The 21,379-nt window shown below is 36.7% G+C and overlaps 1 protein-coding gene across 3 annotated transcripts in view; it reads right to left on the bottom strand.

Annotated features, from left to right (window-relative positions):
- LOC129249465 (WD repeat and FYVE domain-containing protein 3) overlaps window positions 1-21,379 on the bottom strand; it is a 71,648-nt gene that overhangs the window by 39,751 nt on the left and 10,518 nt on the right. The window contains exon 1 of one of the 3 annotated variants that reach the window (XM_054889298.1): window positions 2,841-2,875. The exons of the other annotated variants lie outside the window; for them this stretch is intronic. The gene's annotated coding sequence lies outside the window, so the exon portion shown is untranslated. Of the gene's footprint in view, window positions 1-2,840; window positions 2,876-21,379 lie in introns of those variants that run through there. 3 annotated transcript variants of the gene reach the window in all.

Here is a 21,379-nt window from a genome sequence, read left to right as displayed (position 1 = left end):
CATGCAACCTCTTCAACTTCGTGATGGAAGGGGTGCTCCGAAAAGCAGGTGTTCATCGTAATGGAACTATTTTCTACAAATGTGTCCAGCTCCTTGCGTACGCAGATGACATTGACATTATCGGCCGCTGTAAGCGAGATGTCACCGCTGCGTTTTCTGCTATCGAAAAGGAATCATCACGAGTGGGTCTGGCGGTGAACGAGGGTAAAACGAAGTATATGCTGTCTACAACGCGGAACACACGACGTGTAGGAACGCATGTCATTGCGGACAACTATACTTTCGAAGTTGTGCCAGAATGTATTTATCTTGGCACCGCCGTTAACAGCAACAACGAGATCAAACGGAGAATCACTCTTGCTAATAGGTGTTACTATGGGCTAAGTAAGCAATTGAATAGTCAAGCCCTCTCTCGAATGACCAAACTGACACTTTACAAGACGCTCATCATACCCGGGTTGCTTTATGGCGCAGAGGCATGGGTAGTGTCACAAAGCGATGCAGCCGCTCTTGGGGTGTGCGAGAGAAAATTTCTTCGTAAGATCTTCGGTCCTGTGCGCGTTGGCGAAGACTACGGTTCAAGAATGAACCACGAGCTGTATGAGCTCTACGCCGACATTGACGTAGTTCAACGCATAGCCATCCAACGCCTGCGTTGGCTAGGGCATGTCGTGCGTATGAATGAAGAAGCTCCAGCAAAGAAGGTGTTCGAGGGCGAAGTCCAAGGGAGCCGACGCAGAGGAAGACCATTGCTCCGGTGGAAAGACCAAGTGGAGGAAACCCTATGCTCGCTTGGTGCACAGAATTGGAGAAGCCGCGCGCGGAGCAGGGGCGCCTGGAGAGAGCTAGTGAGAGCGTCCGTAACTCAGTAACGGGTTGTTATGGCCACCTAAGTAAGTATGTATTTATTTATTTATTTATATTTGCTCATATGGCACCCTTAAGAAAATCCCAACAGACAAATATTCTTAAAAATTATGTGCAAAAAGTGTATATTTTTATTTAAAGCGTTTCATGTCATTTAAATAAACACACATAAGTCTGTATTTACATACAAAAATATGTGTACTGTTGCATAAATATCCCATTAAAACTTAATCAAAATCCTCCACCGCATATCAGACGTTCGTGACACGGTGTGAATGACTGCAAATTTCAATAAAATAATGGAATATGAAGTGTATGATTAAAAACTCTACCCAAAGGCAAACGAATTTTTTCATAATTTCACTAAGCACCCTCGCGAGTTGCTTACCTTACTGGCAGCACAAAAATTGAATTATGAAATTCACGTGCATACTTATTTACACACACACATACATATGCATGGCTGTACCCTGATAGTTTTTGGCGCGGCATAATACAATAAGCGGAAGTGATGTAAGCGGAGTGGGAACCCATCACAGTTATGTTGATTTGTATATATGCATATTAGGTACATACAGACACACATGCATATGCATATGCATATAATTCATAGGGGCTTAAATGGACTTAGGGAAGCCAAAGGTAGCGGTGTATTTACTAGCGGCATATTTAACACTCACTGAATAAAGCAACAAACTGATTTGTTTTAGCCACGTTTTCGTGCCAGTCTATTCGTGTTTTCGCTTGCATGCCTACGATTCACTAAATCTAAGAACTGCGAGTCAAATTACTAAAACAAAATGGTATCAGCAGAGTGTCCAGATTCAAGATTATGGGCTTTTATTTCATTCATATCGCACAATAACACTTGAGGACGATTTCGTGCTTTTTTTGGTAATCTACCTCAGTGCATTCCGAAACGTCTCAAAAATTTTCTTTGGCACATCGAGCTATGCAGACTGTAGTTGGTTACTTCGCATATCTACAGTTCAGATACCCGATTTCACATAAGGACTATTTACCGTAAAATTTACTCTTTATGCAAAGTTACTATGTAGAAAACTATCTTTATGCGTAAATAGACTACTCGAAAAATGATTGACGATGATTCCCTAACTGAACAGTTTTTTTACGAATTCCGAGTTCTAAAAGATATTCACGATCGATCGGAAACAACAACCTTACCACCAACAATACCTTACAGCTATGTAAATTAATGAGCATCAAGGCTCTCAAAGTTCGCTCATAATTTCGGATCGGATTTTAACCCAAATTGGGGGACATCAGAATTCGTTTTAGAGGTATGGCTCCTTCGGCAAAGTTTCTTACTTTGATCCCTAGAATACGATTTTCACAGAGCAATGAGCGATTTTTATATCAACCCGCCCTAATGTACATATACATATATGTATGTACACATATGTATGCAAGGTCTCAAATTTTAATAGAACCTTTCATTAGCCCTGTAGTCTTTATAAGAGTCTTCACGGACTCCACACTTACAGCGCAGTTGTGGCCAATCTCTTGGATTGTGTTTTGTGAATGTCAACTTGGGCCTTCGAGCCTCGCGTTCAATGTTTTACTCTCCTCAAAAATGAGTATGAGTAATAATGCAGAAACTGCATAATACACAATTCTTTAGTATACAATTTGCAGTATTGGTAAAAGCTGTTTCATTTTGCCGGCGAAATAACCTGTTAGCTTTAATTGACTTCCACAAGCGAACGAATTGCGGGCAAAACACTTATCGCTAACACTTTTGAATGACTCACGCATTGCAGTTACTGCGATTTTTATTTATAGTACCCGCATGTGGTTGTAAATATATACATTTGTATGTGTGTATGTAAATGTGTTTAAAACCACTTGTAATTTTCTATTGTAAGGAACGCAGCTACCAAAAACCGCAAAGCACGCGCGAAATTTTTAAACAACACAAATTGTAAAACAGATAAACAAAAATATCTATTCACATATAAATGCACGCCAACGCTTTTGGAAGCGCCAAAACACCCACAAAATAACACAACACAACACTATAATAACAAGCCAGTATATAAATACTGATATATTTGCTAAACTAATCTAAACAAATTAATTGGAGGAAAAAAGCTTATTTATGGAAAAGTATTGCTCACATTTTGCTGCCGACGAGGAGGAAACCAGCCTGACTAGAATAATAATAAAGCGCGTAAAATTAATTTATATGTAACGTAAGTAAGTCGATAGCATACAGAGTAACCCTGTAGGAAATGCAGCTAATTTGATACTACATGGCAATTGCTGACTCTTCGAGCACGTTTTCGGCAAAAACCGACTGGAAAGCCAGTTGAACTACAAAATAAAACCAAAATCTAAGTATGCATTCAAAAAAATAGTTTGTGCACACATCTTGATACATTATTCGGTGTCTTAGGTGGGTACCTGCCAACGTCAGTCCTACTCTCGGCACTCAAGAGCTCAACAGTTTAAATTTCAGGCAATGCGTTGATCAGTGCCACAAATGCAAGTATTTTCGGTAGCAATTGGAAGCGAGAAATTAACAGCCTTGGCAGGGTTCGAGGTCTAATTAAATCATCTGTCTTGTTTGGCGGACAGCAACCGATTGCAATTAACTTCATATCGAGTTGACATAGTCCAAACTGTATCGCCGCTTGGGTGTTGAACCTTTGCGACCTTGACAATCCAAGAGGAGGACGTCTCGGTGAACAGATCGAGTCGAACACCAAGTGCTCTTGTTCTGTTAAACCTTTGCGACCTTGACAATCCAAGAGGAGGACGTCTCGGTGAACAGATCAGGTCGCACACTAAGTGATCTTGTTCTATTTGGTACCAGAATTTAAGTCACCGGTTAGAACTCATGACAGAAACTACTACCACTTAAGCTCCCGTACAATCCAGTAATGGATTTTCTAATGTAAATTTTTCTTTGCCGTTGTGCTCATCCCTTCCACGATGAGGGCACGGTGAGCATAAGAAGGTTAAAGGCGCCTCTATCGGCTAACTAAGGTTTTCTGGTATAGAATAGATATCATTAGTATCCAAGGATGATAGATTATAGCAAAATTAAGAGAGTAACTTCGGCTGGCACATCATCAGGTTGTTGTTGTTGTTGTTGAAGTGGTTGAATATTTCCACTGAAATACTCCTAATTAGCGACCAGCTAACCGTTTTACTACCACTGTCTCGTGTGATGATGTCTTTTTTTTGTTGTCTGAGATCTCATTAATTTGCTGCAGGAAAGGCTTACCAAAGGAGCAGAGTCGTGCCCTAGCTAGCCCTGGACATTCACATAAGTAGTGGAAAAAACTTTCCTTCGCCCCTTCCGCTTGACAGCTTCTGCAGATGGGATTGAAGGGGAGGTTGAGTCTAGCTGCATGCTTCCCTACGTGCCAATGAGCTGTAAGGGTTGCAGTGATGCGTGAGGTGTTTGGCCGAGAATATCCTAACAGGTGATTCGTCCTTGGATTGTGTTTTGTGTTGTAATGCATGTAGTTATTTGCTTCCATCTTCTTTCGGCTAAAGCAAGATAGTGTAAAGCAATGGATGCTTTTAGTGTGTTCAATGGGGTGGAGACTGCCACCGCCTCCGCTAAGTCTAGTGTCCAACCTTTTCTTACTAGCTCAACCGCTATCTATTATCCTATGACCGGGAACCCATATCAGAGTGATTTCCAGCCAATGACTAAGCAATTCCAGCTCCTCTCTACACTGTAAGACCAGTTTGGATGAAATGTAGTTGGAATCTAAAGCCTTTGTAGCTGCTTGACTGTCTAAGAAGATAGCTACTATTGCACCAACTTTCTTATAGAGTTTTAGAGATTTGTATGCTTCTCTGGTCGCAAAAAGTTCTGCCTGGAACACGCTGGCATAATCAGGAAGACGAATTGACTGAGATAGGTTGAGTAGCTCCGAATGGGAGCCAGCTCCCGCACCACAGTTCATCTTAGAACCATCGGTATAGATTTCGATATCGTATCTTCCAATCGCCTTCCCTTTGCCCCATTCGGCTCTCGCTGGAAAACGTACCGTAAAGTCTTTCTTGAAGTTAAGGACGGGGACTGTGTAGAGTGATCTGTTTTTGAGCAGCGAGGGTCCCTGTAGGAGGATCTTACTGTAACCGTACGACCTTGTTCTCCAGCTTCCTATGTCTCTGAGCCTTACCGCGCTGCAAGTAGCTATTGTTTTAATGTGTAAATCTAATGGTAGCAGATGAGTTAGTACATTGAGCGCTTCAGTAGGACTGGTGCTAAGCGCTCCTGTAGTTAAGCTACGCGCTGTTCTTTTTATCTTGTTCAGCGTAGTTTTGTTGTATTTCTTTTCTGTTGCAGGCCACCAAACTAGTGCCGCATATGTTAGTATTGGTCTTACAATGGCTGTATAGGACCAATTTGATAGTTTTGGTTGGAGACCCCATTTTTTACCCAACAACATCATCTTACACGTGTAAAGTGCTATATTCGCTTTCTTTACCCTGTACTCTACGTTGAACTTCCAGCTGAGTTTGGGGTCTAGGATAACACCTAGGTATTTTGCCTGTTGGGTTAGCCTGAGACTGACGCCGTTTAGTTTTAAGAGTTTAAAGTTTGGTACCACATCATCAGGTACTCGACAGCAGAATTCTGTTTGCTCATTTCACACGTATTCACAGATTCACAGTCGAATCAGTCGATGTTCAGACGGCAACGAAGCGACTAACCAATCTCATTTTTTTCATAAGCAAACCACCCTCATGACCCCGATTACGTGAGACAATCAGCTGATTCCTTCAAATTCGCTGAGAACCGCTTAACTGTCTGGCCTTGGCCACACCTCTAAAAATCTTTTCACCATGATTCGCATCGATTACCAAACCACAGGCACACAAGTTCACAGTTGCATTGGCAAAATTGCGTGTATTCAGTAATGAATTGTGTCCTCATCCAGTTGTTCCCTCCATTTGCATCGCCCTGCGACGATTTTCTGTTGCAAACCTAAAGAAAAATATGACTTGGAGGCAATGATTTTGGGTGGTGGATGATGGATGATGAAGTCAAACGCCTATTCTGAGAACCTCAAAAATTTTTATTATGGGAAGGCATCGCAAAATTGCGAACTAAAGGCTGACTATGTTGAAATAAAATTTTTTTTTGGTAAATATATTATAGTATTCCATACTTAAATTTTCACGGACTTATGGACCGAATCTCGGATACTCATGACCAGCTGATATATAACAAAATCAGAAATTAACTCAAGGCAACACAACAATCTATTCTAGTTGCGCTATATGCAGCATAGACTAACCGTTATAGAGTAATTTACACATACCAACCGTCCAAGTTGAAAGAAAAATAGGTTACTATGGCAACTCTAATACTGCACTGATTGAAGTAAGTCCCTTTGTGCAGCTTACCGATTAGTCATAAAAAAGGTGGCTGTTTTGGTAGTCCATAAGGAATTAATAATGCTTCTTATAATAGTAACCTGACAGTTATGTAGGCCAAGTTTCGAGATATTATACATATTTTCTTGTTTCCCCACAAAGAGAGCGAGTTTTTTATGAGATGCCTTTCGCAGACAAGTATGATAGAAACAAGATTGCACCCATCAGAGAGTGCGTGACGTCACGTTTGCCGTTTGCGCAGTGTTGCCAACCATTTGCTCTTCGCAATAAATTTAGTGCTCTTTTATACCCAAAATGCAAACAAATTTTTGGGTTTGGAGTTTGTTTCTTTTTTTTAATTCAAAGCTACCGAAACTGTTAAAGTTAAAAAAAAAACTGTATTATTAAACAAAAGAAGGTTAAAAAAGTTCACTATGAGAAGATTTTAGTGCAAATGAAAATTTGTTGATTCTTATAAAATTTGATATTTTGAAAGTGCAAATTTAATTTTTTGCTCCTTTTAAGGTTACGCTAGAATATTAAATCTTCTTCTCTGAACTCTTCGTAACATTGAAAACCTTTTTACACATTTTGAAGAGCGTTTGAATTTACTGAATGCGAATTAAAACCAGAGAGGTGTAATCGTTTCTTTCGCTCCTCAATCCTTAGTGGGACATAGGGCATCAAAAGGTGTATTCATAGTTAAAATACCAAAATACTAAAGAAACCATAATAACATTTTTACAAAAAGAGTACCTTGTCTTGTTACATAACCTCAAATATAGCAAAAAAGTCGTTCCCTTAACAAAAGAGTCTCGCTTAACCAAAAAAAACTCATAAATTAAATTGTACATATCGTCCCCTTAGTATTAAAATAGCCTATACATTTTTTGATGTTTTGAGAAAATGAATTTCAAACTTTTTGTCGAAAGTAGCTCTCACTCAAATCTCATTATGTCTGTAAATATTTATTATTTTTTGACTGACGTTTTGACCCACTTTGTGGAACTAGAATTTGATAAAATTTTGACCACATATAAAATCGACGATGGAGAATCCAAAAATTCAATAAAAAAATAATAGCCTATGAGCACATAGGCTATTGTTATACTAAGGGGACGATATGTACAATTGTGCCATAACACATTTATATAAAAAGCGCACATTTTAAAGACAATTTGTCACGCATACAAAGTTCATTAAGTGATTCAATAAAAAGTTGGTGTTTTATTTTCTTTAAATGGGCATTTTAGTGCGTTTTTATATCCAAAGCTAGGCAACACTGCAGTAGCGAGAGAGAGATTTGACTGCCGAAAGCAGAAGAACACCAAAAACAAGTGCAATCGCGGGCAATGCTCCCAGATGTTAAAACAAAGTAAAGCTAAATAAAACTGAGTGAATTACTGAAATAATTTTTAAAAAATTTATATTTTACAAAATTATAAACATTACTTTTAATTAGGACAGGCTAAAAAAGTTTCATGAAGAAAGAACTAAAACTCCGAGACTAAATAACAGAAAAAAAAGCCAAATAAAGTTACGAAAATGGTAATCTGGTGCTAATACGACGTCACTCATTGTCAAATTCGCTGAGCGCAGAGTAACGGTACCACGATAGGCGCCATCTCATTATTCTTTCCATCATGTTTCGCAGACAGAGAGGGTGTGAGATTGCCAGGCGGAGGGTGATCGATGCTTGAAACAACTTAGGGGGTATCGATTCCAGGAGCTGTAGTTAAAAATTGTAATATTTTCCGATAGCTTTTCCTGCAGCCTATTCTATCGTAAATTTTTGTCTATTCATATCTATGTTAACAATAATAGCAGTACGACATATTGCGAATATTCGACAATTTATTTATTTTGTTTTTGATTTTTTTTTTCTATTAAATATATAGTTGACACTGCAACAAAAACAACAAAAAAAGAGTTCTAAGTTTTAAGTCCAAGTTTCGAAATTCGTACAAAATTTGAAGGGGGGATTCCCATTCCCGGCTTAAAAAAATCGATTTTTTTTACCAATTCTTGTTTATTATACTTTCAAAGAACTCTGTGCAAAATTTTGTGACAAAATTTGTTAAATTGACGAAGTTTTGCGTGATCAATGAACTCGGCGCGCTCCATAATACTGAGAAAGCGCGCGAGCGATAGCCGAGCCTTAATGGAACGAAAGAAGCTCGAATTTTACGTCGGGGTCAGCAAATGGTACGAAATCATTTTTTTGAAGAGGAAGGAAGTACTATACGGCCCTGGAATAGCGGATTAACACGAAAATGCTGTGAGTCTTAAATCAATTTCTCAAAACAGCATTTTTCTATACGGCCGCCATGATATCTCGAGAATTATTCGGTCGATTGCTGTCAAATTTGACACGAATCTCGAAATAATATCTGTCTCTATCATAAACTTTTTCCCATCTTTCTGGCAATTCACGGATTCCCTTTGTGAAAAATTCGGTCGGTTTTGCCGCAATCCACGAATCGATCCATTTTTTGACTTCATCGTAATTACGGAAGTGCTGGTCAGCCAGGCCATGTTGCATCGATCGGAAGAGATAGTAATCGGATGGCGCGTAAACCGTCTGGACTATACAGCGGGTGGGGTAGGACATCCCATTTGAGCGTTTCTAAGTATGTTTTGACCACTTGTGCAACATGTGGCCGAGCATTGTCATGTTGCAAAATAACTTTGTCGTGTCTATCGGCGTATTGCGGCCGTTTTTCTCGCAGTGCTCGGCTCAAACGCATCAATTGTCGTCGGTAGACATCCCCCGTAATCGTTTCATTCGGTTTCAGTAGCTCATAATACACAACACCCAGCTGGTCCCACCAGATACACAGCATAACCTTCAGGCCATGAATATTCTGCGCCGACGTCGATGTTGAAGCATGGCCAGGGTATCCATACGTTGCCCGACGTTTTGGATTGTCGTAATGGACCCACTTTTCATCGCCAGTCACAATTCGATGCAAAAAACCCTTTCTTTTGTGCCGTTGAAGCAGTTGTTCGCATGCCATAAAACGGCGTTCAACGTCTCTTGGCTTCAATTCATACGGCACCCAATGGCCTACCTTTCGGATCATTCCCATGGCTTTTAAACGTTTGGAAATGGTTGATTGATCAACTCCCAAAGTTTTTGCAACCTCGCGTTCTTCGTCTTCCAAGCCAAAATCACCACTTTTAAAGCGTGCAAACCACTTCTGGCACGTTCGCTCAGCTAGAGCATGCTCACCATAAACTTCCACCAAGATACGATGACTTTCGGCTGCTTTTTTCTTCATATTAAAAAATTCCCCGCAAAAACACATTATTTGGCACGAAATTCGACATTTTCAAGTGTGGTAAAAATATTGTTGTTTACGCTTCAAATAAAAAACTTATACTGACGTTTGTGCCTTACGACAGTAGCTCTCCAATGAATGTTTGGAAATGTGGATCGATGGAATAATAATCAAGTTACGCCATCTGTTGTAAAACCGCACGAACTTATCGATAGACCTATTAATTTTCGAAAAATTTTTTTTTCAATAGCTCATACTGAAACTATATTCATAAGGAGTAAAATCCCATTTGAATTTTTCCTTTCAGACAACCTGGAACTGAGGTATCGTGGCGGCCAGGGACCAGGAATTTTCATAGAAGTTTCACCTCGAGCGTTGTCAAAGCCACAATTTTCCAGTAAATCGACCAAAAATTGAAACTGATTTTATATAATGCATAACAAATATGGCTGTAAATTTTCCAAAAGATTCAACTGATAGTTTTCCTAATAATAATTCGTAAAAACCCGTATTTTTTGGCGTTTGAAATGGGAATCCCCCCTTAAAAACTTCAACAAATTTTCATGAAAATTGCAAACTTTTTGTCGAAAAATTCTAACTATGAAGTTTTATAACCCATTTAAATTTGTTATAATAAAGTGCGAGTTAAAAGTGGGGTAATGATTTTTGATAATTTGTTTTGTTCACGGTGTTATGGCATTTTGAATGTTCGACATTTTTTTATATGGAGCAAATGCGCAAGACCACCAGCAAAAAAAATTCCAAAAATCAACGCGATTTTAAGCGAGCTCAAACTTGCACTTTATTATACCAGAATTTCATGGGCTATAAAACTGCATACTCGAAATATGTCTAAAAATTCTGATTAAAGAAGTTTTTATGAAAATTTGGTGCAAAGCTTGAAATTTTGAGTTGTGTGCCTTTTATACAGCAACAAAAGCATACAATTCAGCTATTGAAAAAAAAGTAATCAAACAAATTAAAGCAAATAAATAAATAGTGAAAATCTTGCAATACGTCGCGCTGCTATTATTGTGAACACAGATGTACATTCATACTTACGCAAGCAGCAGAACGTTTGCTGATATGAGCAATTCGGAGCTTAGCTGACTAGAACGGCCTGTCGAGTTGAGCTTTTCAAGCGATCGCGCTAATTTCACAATATGAATATAAAAACTCACATGTATCTATTTACTGAAATATACATAAACAAACTCGCCATCACATATGCATGTGCAAGTGAAGAGTCTCGCGTACCCTGCTGGGAAATCTACTGGTGCTGAACAGGCTCGCTTCTAGTGACTGCAGTTAAGCATGACTAAGCAAGTGAAGAATTTGTTTACGGCAAAGCCATAAGAAGTGCCTATTGCCCCCGCTATATTCCTTTTTCGATACCTTGAGACCAATTTTAAGGGGACGAAAGTAAGATAAATTGCCATCCTGAAAGTAGCCGAATGGATAATCGAGAGGAGATGAAGCGGGAAACAGATTGGAGTCTTCAGTGACAGTCAGGCTGCATTGAAGGCCCTGGAGAACGCGAAGCAAAGTTCAAAGATTGTTCAAGAATGTAAGAAGAAGCTTAATTCTGTCGCAAGACAAAACAGGCTTGTACTTATATGGATTCCGGGACACTCCAGTGTTCAAGGAAACGAAATTGCTGACAAATTGGCCAACCGTGGATCAGCGGTGCCCCCACAGGGGCCAGAGCCAATAATCGGAATCAGTCCCGCAGGAATCAAGAATTGGATCAGCGATTATGTAGGCAATCTACATAAAGAGCGATTGAGAACGCTGCAGAACTGCAAAGTGTTTTGTGACAAGTCCGAACAGAAAACTGTCAAACTTTCTACTAAAACTTAGAAGGAAAGACATTCGGTTGATGGTCGGCATCATTACAGGACACAACCCATGGGGTCCGCATATGACCTCCATTGGAATCATCGAGGACCCGGTATGCCTGTCATGCTTGGAGGAGGCGGATAGCACTGAGCACTTTCTCTGTGAGTGTCCTGCCTTTGCTAGAGCACGGCTACGAGTATTAGGTTCCGATGTCGTGAGAATGAGTAATATTCGTTCTATGAAACTGGAGGATATTTACAGATTTGCCAAAGAATCTGGAAAATGCTCACAGGACTAACTATCTCTATCTCTGTCTCTATTCTTTCCTATCTCTTTCTCGGATACTTTTCTCCTTCCCTCCTTGACTATCTACCCCCTTCCCAGAGCTTTAAATACAATGCCTGAGTGTTTTAGGAGCCACCAAATCTCCTGGTGCTCCTTGGTTCGACCTTTTCAAATTTCAATTTCATTTCAAGATAAATGAGCAATACATAAAAAAGAAACAAAAACACGAATGAACTTGAAGTTGAAACAACTATATTGGTTGTTAAACAAAAAGTCGAAATTATCAATAAACAACAAAGTTATTATATGTAATACAATAATAAAACCAATATGGAGAAATGGACTACAACAGTGGGGTACAGCAAAACATACAAATCTAAATATAATATTATTCAAAGGCAACAAATTAAAATACTGCGGCTAATAGTAAATGAACCTTGGTACATCACTAATAACGACATTCACCAAGATCTCATGGTCTCACTGTTGAACAGCAAATAAAGACAACAACAAGAAGGCATTACTCCACCCTTGAAAAACACAGTAACAATGAACTACCCTATGATCAGAAAGTACCGGAAATGTTTAAATAAAACAAAACAGAATTAAATTTCAGGCAAATATATCTTATCTCCTTCAAAATATGACCCGTCTGAAGCAACACACATGTGTCAACGTTTAACCCAGTCCTCCATGCAGCACTGCACGAAGGGATGGCCTTCAGCTCCTTCGTCACATTCTCTTTGATCTCCTCTATCGACTGAAATCTCCTTCCACGAAGTGGTAACTTTAACTTGGGAAACAAAAAGAAGTCACACGGGGCCATATCAGGTGAATACGGTACTTATTTGTTTGGTGTTTGGTCAAATAATCCAGCACAATTTGGGCTCAAAGAATTGTTTGCCCACATTTCCGGCCGTTTGCGACGTACAGCATCTCTCGAACGCTTCAAAACGGATAAATAATATTGTTCATTGACTGTCTGGCCCGATGGAAGGTACTCATGGTGCACTACACCCTGGCAATCGAAGAAAACAATCAACATCACCTTCACTTTTGAGCGATTTTTTCGGTTTCGACTCGTCTTCGAAGCGCCACTCAGACGACTGTTGCTAGGTTTCGATGTCAAATTCATAGACCCAAGTCTCGTCGTCAGTGGTTATCCGTTTCATGAAGGTTGGATTACTTTGGGCTTCAGAAATCATCTTCTCAGCAACTGTCTTTCGGTGGCGTTTTTGCACGAAATTCAGGTCCTTCGAAACGAGCCTGGCTGTAACGCGTCTTATACCCAAAACACCAACCACAATGTGTTGTGCCGTTCCATATGAAATGCCAAGTTCACTAGAAATCTCTCTTAAGCTGGTATGACGATTTTCAAGTACGATTTCTTGCACTTTCTTAACGTCGATGGGCGTCCGGAACGAGGCAAATCTTCCACTACTATACGACGACTTTTAAAGTCTGTATACCATTCGTATGCTCTTGTTCTTGATAGAGCAGATTCATCAAATGCTTTTTGCAACATTTGCAGTGCATCGGAACACGAAATTTCGTTCACAACACAAAATTTCAAACAAACTCTTTGTTCAACAAAATTATCCATGATAAAATGCGACAAATTGAAAAAAGGTGACTGATGTAAACAAATGCCAGGCAGACACTAATGATCCGATGGCGCTAAAAAGTGACAGAAGTGTGTCTTACAATCCTAGCAACATAAGAGAAAAATATGGACCGGTTCCCACGTACGAGATTTCTTTGAGTTAAACATTCCCGGTACTTTTTGATCATAGGATAGTGCACTTTAATTTATAAGCAAAAAATAAATTTAAACTAAGAAAGTATCCAAATATTTTTTCATTTTTGCACAGGTATTTGAGGAAATGCATAATGGAACGGCTGTCGTGGGAACGTCCGTTCTTGTTCGTTCATAAGCTTCGTCGTGAATTCGAAGCACCAGACGGCGATGCAGAATCTGTTGCAACGCAAAAAACATCTCCGGATGCGCAGAAGACAGATTGTGTCGAAGCAAGCACGGGAACAGCGAGTTATCCAATCAAAACGCCTTCTAAACAAAACTAAACAATCTAAAGCGCCTAAAAATACAGAGCTAACGGCCGCTTAACTCCCGGGACCTTAATCTTCTGAATTACTACGCATGGGGCATAGTTGAACGTGAAATCAATAAGCATTCTCATAACACCATTTCTTCTCTGAAGGCAGGCATTAATATCTTTATGGTCGATATGAATAAAGAGCATTTGATTCGGGCATATAACAGTTTCCGGACTCGGATGGAAGAGATTATTGCAGTAAATGGAAATTTTATTGAATGATTTTATAGATATTTAATAAGTTAATGTTGTGCAAAAAGTCGTGAAGTTTTATTAAATTTTGTTCAAAATAAAAGCTTATTAGTTTTACTATCAAGTTGTTCTCAAATACCGTACGTTCCCTGTATCCTCATTTTACATTTTATCAGATACTCAAAAATGTGAAAAGGTTACGATTTTGCGTCTTTACCCCTCAATTCTGACACTATCACACTATGAGGGTAGATGTCGCTGTCGCAAACACCTAATACTACTACTAGAAGTTGCTCGCAATTGATGAAATCGCACTAGTTCCAAATCAGAAATTTATTTCACTAGCTTAGGTTCTCCCTACAGGGTATGTATGCCTTATTATACTGCGTTGTATATTAGTGAAACTGAATCTTCGTTCCACTGGGTCAAAAGACAACAAACTGGTTGTTATTCAAATTGATTAAAAACCCTGAATTAGATTATTATTTCGCAAATAATTTGAAGCCAAGCCAATTGGTGTGTGTTTTTGAGGAAAGTCAGCATGAAATACCTATGTATACCATGAAATAAATAGAATAACAAAAATTTAATAAAGCAAAAAAATATTTTCACTTCTTAAGCACGTCTCGTCCGCCAAATGACCAATTGCAACTGAAGTAAATAAAATATTGCAAATGTGTAGGTATTTCGCGCCCATAAAATAATTAATTGCGCTAGTGATGTCACACGAATTGTAGAAGGTTGCTTCATCGGCTCTTTAAAGCTTATTTGGCGCATTGTTTTGCTATCAATTTTAGATAATTTTATAATGGATATTATACCAATTAAATGTGGCTATTATAACTATAGCTATAAAGATAAAGATATACGGATTTTGTCTTTACGTATCTGAAACTCAGCATAATTTTTTTTTATATTTTAATAGTCAGCCTTCGGTACAACTTTAATCACGTCTGACAACGAATCAATCAATTTTCTACAATAATCGGCAAAAATGTGGTTCTTCCATGACTCAGATATGGTCACTATGGTTTTTCCTTTACTAATTTAATTTTTTTATTAAAATATTACTATCTCAGTGGGTGTGAAAAGCCTAACCCTCACAAGCATTTTCACTTATCATACTTCTGAGAATCTCACACATCTCACAAACCATAAATAGATAAATTTTCATAATGGCACTGTCTAGGTATAAAACTAAATGATACATCTAACTGGGCTTTTTTAAGAGAAACCCCATCTCACATTCCAAACTCGTATTTATGGGAAACATTCAGACCACAGAAAAGCCAATTCTGTGGCTCGCTTATGACTAATTATGAAAATTATAATAGAAACCGCAGAGTGAAAATTAAATAATAAAAATCACTGCAAACAATCAAAATCGAAATAAACAATAGAATCTACAATCGTATAGCTGAGCACAAAATATTTAAGTATAACAGCAACAACAAAGCCAATATCGGAAATTGTAAACATCGAAAGTTTCACTTGTAAATGTATGCACACAAATAGAAACAACAAAACGGCACAATAACAATAAATAACAAAGCGATACGTTGACTGTAGCTATAAATTTATTTTCGGCTGTCAGGTGTGGCGAAATCGGCGTGAGCTAATGTAGGTGGGCGGCAGAGAAGGGAGCGCATTTACTCAAACAAGGTAATGCAGTGGTGAACGATGTGGGAAGTAAATGAACTTGTAAGGAAAATTAGAGGAAATCTATATTAATGAATGTATGAAAAATAAACATATTAAAAAAAAACATATAAAATATATAAAAAAATATAAAGAATTAAAAAAAAATTAATTTATAAAAATAAAAAAAAAAAATAAAAAAAAAAATAAAAAAAAAAATAAAAAAATATATGTATAAAAAAATAAATATATAAAAAAATATAATATATATAAAAAAATTAAATAAAAAATCATTTAAAAAAATTAAAAAAAAATTTATTAAAAACGAGCTAAAAAAAATGTAAGTAAAAAAAATTAAATAAAAAACTAAATAAACCAACCAAAATAAAATAAAATAAATCAAAAGTAAATAATGTAAAATAAAATAAACAAATACACGACATAGACATAGCGCAGCGAATGAAGATCCAGCGGCTACGTTGGCTGGATCATGTCGTCCGAATGGATACAAACTCTCCGGCTCTGAAAGTATTCGATGCGGTGGTAGTAGAGGAAGAGGAAGGCCTCTTTCGAGTGGAGAAGGACTTGGCTTCACTTGGTGTGTCCAACTGGCACCGGTTAGCACGAGAAAGCTAAGCTTTGTTAAACTAGGCCAAAATCGCATAAGCGATTATCACGCCATTTAAGAAGGAGAAGAAAATAAACTAAATCAGCGAGTCTCATCGATTTAAGGTTATCACTATGGCAGATAGTGGCTTTACCCCGCTCAGTTTGATGGAGCAAAACTTCCCAGTACCTGAGGGGGTTAAGTCCGCAGCAGAAATGATCGCAGCATGGAAAGCAAAAACAATAAACGGTGTTAATTCCCATTATCTTGAAATGGAATGAATAGCCCTACAATCATCCAATTTATGGTTGAAAAGAGGAAAATTATTTTCTAAGACAGAAGGTTTCGCAATCGCATTCCAGGACCGAGTTATTCCTACCAGAAATTTCCGAAGGTCGATACATGGCGAGGTAATAGAAAATAAGTGCCGAAGGTGCGACATTTATTATGAAACAATCGATCATGTAATTGCTTCATGCAGCGTACTTGCCCCCCGTGAATATGTCATGAGATATAACAATATAGCAAAGATCCTCCACCAACAACTTGCGATACAACACGGTCTCTTACAAGAAGAAGTCTTGTATTTTGAATACAAACCAAAGGCAATATTGGAAAATGCAAATTTTAAACTGTACTGGGACAGATTTATTTCCACAGATCAAACCGCAGCTGCCAACAAACCTGACATTATTTTGTTCGACAAGATAAATAAAACAATCGAAGTAATCGATATAGCGGTGCCCCTTAATCGCAACATCCAAAGCTCATACTCCACTAAAATATCAAAGTATGCAGCTTTGGCCATAGAATTAAAAAGGGTGTATAAAGAGAGGGAAGTGAACATAATACCAGTAATTATATCTTCCACTGGGTTAGTGCCTAAGCATCTAATCAAAAATTTGAAGAAATATGGCTGCCAACACCTTTTACAAGACATGCAGAAGTCGGCCATACTGGACACATGTGCAATAGTTCGGAGATTTTTAAATATTTAAGCAATAGCAACCGCATAGGCGTAGAACTTGGACTACGCTCCACCAGAGCACAATCCCTTGAAAATTTTATGCGGGTTGTGCAGTCTCCGGCAATAGCCGAGATGGATTAAACTCAAACAAAACTATTATAAATCAAATTATATTAAAATAATAAAATAAAGGGAAATAAAAAAGTGGTAAATTAATAAAAAAATTAAAATAAAAACACCAAAGTAAGAAAATAAACCAAAATTAAATAAAATAAAGTAAAACATATTAAACAAAATCAAACTAAATTGAAATAACAAAATAAATCGAAATGATTAACATAAAATGTTAAAGAGCTATAAGAAATAAATATAAATAAAAATACTAAGAAAACATAGAATGAAAGAAAACAAAAATTAAAATAAAATAAAATACATAAAATAAAGTAAAGTAAGATACAATAAAATTTAGTTAAATGATATGAAAAGAAATATAATTTAGACGAAATAAAATAAAATTAAAATAAATAAGATTAAATATTGTTAAAAATTAAATAAGCCAACCAAAATAATATAGAAAAAAATAAAACAAAACAACATAAATCAGAATTAAATAAAATGAAATAAAGTAAAATATATTAAATTAAATTTACTTAAATGAAAATAACAAAAAAATAAAATAAAGTATAAAAAGATAAATAGAAAAAAACGTAAATAAAAATACTAAAATAAAATAGGACAAAACAAAGGAAATAAAAAAGATAAAAATAAAATTAATAAAATACAATAAAATAAAATAAAAATGTATAAAATTAATTAAATAAAATAAAATAAATAAATAAAAAAGAATGAGATAATATATTTTAAGGGGTTAGTCTACTTTGTCACTTTAAAATTTTTCAATTTTTTTTTTTGCATAATTTGAAAGTATATACATATATCCAGAAATATTGTGTAAAAATTTTAAGAAAATCCGAGCACTCTAACTATTTTTTTTTTACCTGAACATCATTTCGTCTACCTGCGCGTATAGCGTGCATTAAAAACTTTAAACGCGTTTTTCTCAAAACAACGTTTTCAAAATCTAGCTCCACTGTATCTCAAAAACTAATCAACCGATTTTCATAAAATTTGGATCACCTATTCTAGACATAATTTGCACCAAATTGACGCTCGGGGGTTTTGAAATTTTAAATTTTTACTATATATTTTTTTTAAATATGCGAAAAAAAAAACCGTTCTATCAAAAATTTTCCATTTTTATCAGCCATTTTTTTTGTCTTCATTAAAACCTAATATCCGAGGGTCATTTTGTAGCCAGTATCTTACTGAATCTGAAACATTTTGATTTTTTTGTTTCAGACAAGCCGTTCTTGAGTTCTGATGGAGCTGCCTCACCAACCCATGTTTGAGACGTTACGCTTCACTGCTATTTTTTTACTAAAAATACTATAAAATTGAATAAAAAAAAATTTATTTCTGAATTTTAAGACTTTATTTAATAAATCAAACAAATTTTATATTACTATCATTTATAGTTTTCTCAAAAAAAAAATCACGAATATAGCCTTTTTTTCGAGTCTCCAAAGTAGACTGACCCCTTAAACTGCATCCATCAACGAGTTCTCTTAATTTTCTGCCTCTTTCAAAGCAGGAAATCACAAATTTATTACAGCATTGTCTACCTGCCTCGAGAAAAAGCTTGTCCTATAGATAATTTTTGAGGTCCATAGGGTGATATGGATTCCCAACGCGGGAATTTCCAAATGGTAGTCATCATAAAATTCTTCACAAAATTTTCTAGAGGAAAAGATAATGAACATTATTAGCAATTGACAAAGATTGTGATGATGCGGCGAAAGTACCTATAAGACTGTCAGAACTTAACATAAGAGGCTACCAGAGAAGAAAGTCTAAAGGTTCCTGAACATTATCTTCACTTTGACGAAGAAAGATATCTGAAAATGATATCGCAGAAATCAACTTAAGGTTCATAACTGATACACCTCCAATGGGGCTAAGCTGAGGTAAGCTACCGGGTTAAGAATGCTATTGCTGTCGTTTTCGTTCGTTCGTTCTCATAAATTGAAATAAGGATAAGAACAATTTAGAATCTAAGTTTTTTATTCTTTAGTTTAGGGGATTGGCTTTAGGTTTAAGAGCGTGGCTTGTGAGTAAAGAGAAGTGAAGAGTTAATATAAAAAATATTGAAGCTTCAAAATACCGGAGTTTAATGGCTGAGGGCATTTTGCTGATAGTGCTAGTCTGCTGCCTATGCGGCTATTAAAGGCAATAGGTAATATCTTAGAATCCCATCCTCCGCGGACTAGCAAGCAGCGCAGAGATCAGTTACTCATTTCATAAAGCTGATGAAAGTTGTAGGGAAGAGTGCAGAGGAGTGAAACCTAATAATTGATAATGAGTGATAAGTTGGGTAGGTTAAATGTCGGTGCACTTGATCCAAATTAAAGAGTTGAAGGCTAATGAGATGTTATCGTCTAATTATTAAGTGAACACTATACTATTGTGTTGTTCGCAGAGTAATTCCCTTTGGTGCATCTTGGAGAGAGAGAGAAAATTGTTTCTATCATTTAGAGTGTCGTGGCTCGATTTTAGCACACATGGAGCTTCTCTGGACAGGTATTTGCCTGGTTGCGGAGCTCTCAGTGCGATTGCTGAAAACATTTTTATAAAATGCAAACAATTATTCGTTTCCTAGGCCCGTTGAGAATTGCAGACAAGGATGGGAGACACGAATGAAATATTAAGTAAATAGCGGCTCCAATTTTGCGCCTACAACCTCCAATTTTGCGCAATTTACTTCTTTGTCATATTAGCCATATTTGCAGTATTTATTATTTTATATCAACAACAATTGAAAATAATTATGTTTTCGTACTTGAAACCTGCAATAATATAATATTTATTTCGAACGTGTGTTCTTGCACAAAATTTCACGGCCACACGCACCGTCTGTTTATTTGTATTTAATACAAATTCCATTTACTACTCTCAGCGTCAAAAGAAATTTGTTTATTTTTAAATTAAATTTTAAATTTATTTTTATTTAATTTTTTTATAAATAGGTATATAACTTAACACTACAACAGAAACCATATAACGCAAAATTTCAAACTTTGTACGAGATTTATAAAAATTCAGGGAATTTCCAACAAAACTACCAATTGTTTAATCGAAAAAAAAGTATCGGTGACTAGAAAACACACAATAACCTTGACCAAAAAATAAATTGTCAAAAATGAGCGCGAATTTTTCCACTTGAAACTTGCACTTTGCGCTAAAATTGACTGGGCTATAAAGCTGCGTTATTAAGTAGACTAAAAAGTTTAAAAGTTTGATGAAAATGTACCCAACTTTTTTAAATTTTGTATAAAGTTGAATCTTTGCATTCTAACTTTCGTTGTTTTATGAACTATATTTTTTATAAAAAATATCGAAACTTGTTAAAATCTGGTGTACACTTTCCTTTGAAGCTGACAGTATAACTGTGGGGTAAACAATTCACAAGAATATTGCGCAAAAACAGCAGAGGCAATAAAGTTGCGAAAGTTAGGGGGGAAAAAACACAACCAAAGTGATAAAAGCTGTGACAACAACAATACCATGCCACGTGAAGTACAGCCAAGTGAGAGAAACAAAAAGTGAACACAAAAAAGGTCACTGTGCTGCGCGGAGAATCATAAAAGCGCTGGAACTAAGAAGAGGGCAAAAGAGGGGTAAAACGTGGGGCTTGTATTGAGACATATGCCTGCATATACTAAATTAATATATTTGTTTGTATGACTAATGCACTTAAACACTTACGAGGAATTTAAGCAGCTACTAATTTGAAAGTAAATAAATGTCTTTCTTATCTCTTCACAAACAGCAGCAGCAACCACAAACTTTTGAATGAACGAAAGAATCAACGGCGCGGCGCATGAATGATTGCTTGGAGTTGAAATTTGCCAATTTCAGTAGAGAACTCATTTAAGTAAAAAAAAAAAAAAAAAAAAAAAACCATTTAACTACTTAGAACAAGTACTTACAAGCGTCTGAAGTGTTCTGTACCATCGGCCATAGCCGCTATTTTGAAAATATTTTGATTATGGTAAGCGTCGGATGTGTGTAAGTGTGAAATTATGCGTCTGCACAGTGACTCAAACAACTGATCAGCAAAGGAATACAAGTAGATAGCCCAGATTTTATTTTTAGGCAAGTCTTGTCA

Source organism: Anastrepha obliqua, chromosome 5 (genome assembly GCF_027943255.1).
Source record: "Anastrepha obliqua isolate idAnaObli1 chromosome 5, idAnaObli1_1.0, whole genome shotgun sequence".
In the NCBI taxonomy this organism is placed as follows: Eukaryota; Metazoa; Arthropoda; class Insecta; order Diptera; family Tephritidae; genus Anastrepha; species Anastrepha obliqua.
This window is presented reverse-complemented; position numbering and strand designations above follow the sequence as displayed.